Raw genomic sequence first — 4,506 nt, 5'->3', positions numbered from 1 at the left:
GTTTCTTTTTAATTTTTGTTATCGCTAACTGGGATTATTTTAGCTTATTTCAAATTTTTAGTGCAAAATTCGTGTATTTCTCTATAGATCGGAGAAACTTCTTCTGTAAAGTTGAAAGACTTGGTGAGCAAATTTATCCTCCCCAGGTAACTTGCTCTGCGATTTTATTTTTTTTTTTGTTTTTTTTTATTTGTTAAAATCTGCCACTTAAATCAACTTCTCGTAAATTTTTTTAGTGGGTGTAAAATGAGCAAAGATGGCACCCGTTAAATTCTTAGATTGACGCCGTACAACTTTAGTAGCCGATTATTAGCAATAATAATGAAAGTAAATACTTAAGCTGTTTGAGAAGAACTTGAAAAAAATCTTCAAAAAAGGGTCATAGTTTCTTCGCAAATGGAAAACAGCGTCGATAAAAGAAATATTTTCAGAAAAAAAGTGAATGTCTTCCTTTGGTTTTCTCCAGTTTTCTCACTTTTAAATCACCTTCGTCCTAAATGTTCAAAGCATGTTTCAATGTTATTTTCATACGATTCTTCCTAGAGAAATTTCAAATCTAGTCTAGGGATCTAGGAATTACACTCTTGGAGAGGACACTATGTATTTCTATGTTTTCTAGTTTCCTACGCAGCGGGAACTTTGCTCATTAAGACTATGATATGATATATAAAGTACATAAATTGCACACTCATATCCCTTTTTTTTAATCATTTCATTCATTTCTCATATCATTTTTTTTAAACTGCAATAACAGTTTGATAACAGTTTGTAATATATTTAAATAAAGTATTTGTCATGGGGAAAAATAGTTCTAAATAAAACTTCGGAGTTTTAAATCCTTATAAGAAATGAGTTAAAATAATGTGCAATTAAGGGGAATCAAATTAATATTTAAGCGAAACAACGAAAATGCTGTATCGAAATCTAATGGATCACTATTCAGTAGGGCAATGCAAGGCAGAAAACATGCTTGTTTGCGAGCGTATACAAAAAGAAGTTGAAATTTTAAAAATTAATAATACCTCCAACTTACATTGAGCAATAAAACTGGTTTTGATATTTTTCATCCTCCTTCCTCTCTAGTTTTTCGTCCATTTCGATGGCGTTTTTGTTTTTTCCTCTCATAACAGTTTTATATGCGATCAGTAAAATCTATACATTTCATTTTTCAATCTTAAAAGAATTTTAACAGAAAAAAAGGTTAATACACTATAGCGCACGCAAATAGAAAAATAAAATATTCATAAATATATGTTTTTACAAGTGAAAATATTAAAACTTTTAATCATAGTAATCAAATTGAAATCTAATATTTTACGAAAACCGTTTGGTTCTGGAAAAAAATAAGGGAATTTTAAAAAATAAGGGAAATTATTCAAACAATTAAATTATTATTAGGAAATTATTCAAACAAATTATTTTAAAACGTTAGATTTTGGAAATGTTGTGTAATGAAATTCATATAAACTTAAATAAAAATATTTAGAAATATTTTACATCAAAACGCTATAAAAAGTTTTAAAAAGTTTTTTTTTCCTTATAGTTAAAAGCAACGTTTCTATCTTTTCTCTTCTTAAGTATTAAGTTAAAAATTATAATTTAAAATGTATATTTTTACGTTTATTCAGAATGTTTTTTCGTTTCGAGTCAAAAAGCTTGAGCATGATAGTATAATTGGATCTTAAAAAAAGGAGATTTCAGCATTTAAAACATAGAGTAAAAATTCGGAAAAAAATAATTTTCATGGAAATTTCATAATATTTTATTTCAATTTCTATTATTAATTCATTTTCAAACCTGTTTTTTCATTCCATCTTACATTAGTATCTAAATTTTAAAACTAATACCAAGTTTTAACTATCAAGTTTCTTTTTTTAAAAAATGTGCTGTTCAGCTGTATAGGATGAATAAACTCTAGATTTACTGTATAAACCACTCTAGATTTACTATTTAACTCTAAATTAACTATATAAACCACTCAAATATTTTCGATACGTTTTCACTTATTATTTTAAATTTATTCTGATTGAAGCAGTGAAATTTAAAATAAATTAAAAAGGAAAAAGAAGGAAAGATATTGCAAGATAAAGAAACAGCATACGTATAAACTACCAAAATGAGACGAAACTTTTACTTCAAAACTGAAATTCTTTGTATTGCTGCTGCTGCCATCTACAGCATTTATTAGTAACGATAATTTTAAGAAGATTTTTAATAGAATTTTATTATCGCAATTTTTATGTTAAAAAAAATTGTAAATAAAGAGAGAAAAAAGAAGAAGAAAAAGTAGCTCAAACTCTTTAATTCAAAAAAAACTTTTTTTAACTTTATATGTTAAAAAAAAAAGCCATGAGTTGAAAAAATGTTCAGGAATTAAATTTGTAAGTTGCGAATCTTTTGAACTACTCAAAATGATTCATATTTTGTCATAAAAATTAGTAAAATTAAAAATCATGAGTATTCATGGAAGGTAAAAAAAGTTTATTAAACTTTTCAATCATACTCTGAATGTTTACGAGACAAATTTAAATGTTTTATATTCTTCATATTACTTTATTTTTATGTTATAAATCTAACATGAGACAAAGGGGAAAAAATGCCAAATAAAAGGCTTTTTAAATTTTCCCTATATAAATTCACTATTAGAAAATGTAAATTTTTCTTAATCATTAAGTTTTTTTTATTCTTTTATTAGCCACCCTAAATAACTCCCACGTGGTCTAGTGGTTAGGATACCTGGCTCTCACCCAGGAGGCCCGGGTTCAATTCCCGGCGTGGGAAGATCATTTTTATATATTTTTATTATTAAATGAAAGGTGTGTACCAAAACCAATCATCTCCTACAAATTTTTAAAAACGATTCTTTTATTTTATTTATTTTTTCCTTAGTTTTTTATGTTTCAATCATCTAAATGCTACAAGCAGCGACTAATTCGATCAATTCCCGGCTTGAGAAGTTTATTTTATATATTTTTATTCTTAAATGTAAGAAGTGTCTTGTATTCCAAAACCAGCCATTACCGAAAATATTTTTAAAACGATTCTTTTACCTTCTTTCTTTAGTTTTTATTGTTTCAAGTAAGCTCTTTAATCAACTTAATCAAGTTAGCTCTTTAATCAACTAAATGCAATAATTCGATCAAATCTATGGTATGTGAGATAGAAAATCATGTTTTGCTTTAAAACCATACAAATTCTGCAGACAGCGATCTGTAAAACCGACCATTCTCGATGCTCGCCAAATGTCTCTTTTCAATAAGAGTTTAGTTGGTACTTGTTATTTAGTATTATTGCGACTTCATGTGTAACTACGCAAAATTTCTAATTGAGCTATTTGTTTATCATTATTATTATTATTTCCTTATGAAGAATTATTATTTGCTTATGATTATGTGTGGGGTCAGAGTCTCCTTATACATGAAGAAAGAAAAAAAGTGATCCTACGTCTTGGAAAGAAAAAAAATACCTAAATCCTTATAATATAACTTGTTTCCTATGTTACTTTTTGACCCTATTTTTTTAAAAAAAATTCAAATTTACAATAGTTATTGTGGGACGTAACATATATTGCACGGATCAAATTCAATCACAATTCTTTTTAAAATTGTTATACAAATTCCTAAAGCATTCAATATTATGTATTTCGTTACTTTCAAGTCAATTTTAAAGTTTACCATGATCTCCGAAATTATATTTCGTTTATCACTTTTCTGAAGTCTTACAAGGGAAACTAGGGAAGTGTGACTCACCAATTTTGAAATAAACTAGTGGGATGTATGCCTTATGAGGAATAATTTTAGGAGGAAACATTCGATTCGGCCCATAGAAGGTGCTGTGAGAGATAAAAAATAATTCAATATACAGAAAAATCGGTATTTTATTACTTCAATGTAGACTATTAGTTATTGTAATTGTCTCATACTCCAATTAATTTTGTGGTACTTTCACGTACTATATAATGCATATTTATTGTCAAAATTGATTTCGAAAATTTTATATATCTGTAGTTTTTCAGAAAAACCTGTTAGGTTAATTTTTAAAAAAAATTGACATCAAATTTGTTTAATTTTTTTTCCAAAAAACTTTCAAAATTAATTGTAGTATGTAATTGCAAATCAATTAATTAATTAACAATTAATTAACAATCAATTAATAATCAATTAACAATTAATTAATAATTAATAATTAACTAATAATTAATTAACAATTAATTAATGATTAATTAGCAATTTATTAATAATTAATTTTCTGATTAATTTATCAATCAGCAAATTAATTAATTATCCAATTAATTACAAATTAATTGGATTATGAGACAATTACAATAACTAATAGTCTGCATTGAAGTGATAAAATACCGATTTTTCTATATATTGAATTATTTTTTATCTCTCACAGGACCTTCCATGGGCCGAAACGAATGTTAATTAATTTATTAATTAGCAAATTAATTAATTATCCAATTAATTATCCAATTAATTACCCAATTAATTATCCAATTAATTA

General features: G+C 25.9%; 1 non-coding gene across 1 annotated transcript; it reads left to right on the top strand.

The window, feature by feature from the left end:
- Positions 1 to 2,709: 2,709 nt before the first annotated feature.
- On the top strand, positions 2,710 to 2,781 carry TRNAE-CUC (transfer RNA glutamic acid (anticodon CUC)). The gene has a single exon. It is a non-coding gene; the product is annotated as a tRNA-Glu (tRNA).
- The last annotated feature ends 1,725 nt before the right edge of the window (positions 2,782 to 4,506 follow it).

Source organism: Parasteatoda tepidariorum, chromosome 7, assembly GCF_982258835.1.
Source record: "Parasteatoda tepidariorum strain Cologne lab strain chromosome 7, Ptep-v5.0, whole genome shotgun sequence".
Classification (NCBI taxonomy): domain Eukaryota; kingdom Metazoa; phylum Arthropoda; class Arachnida; order Araneae; family Theridiidae; genus Parasteatoda; species Parasteatoda tepidariorum.
The sequence above is the reverse complement of the archived record's forward strand: the minus strand, read 5'-3'. Positions and strand labels throughout refer to the sequence as shown.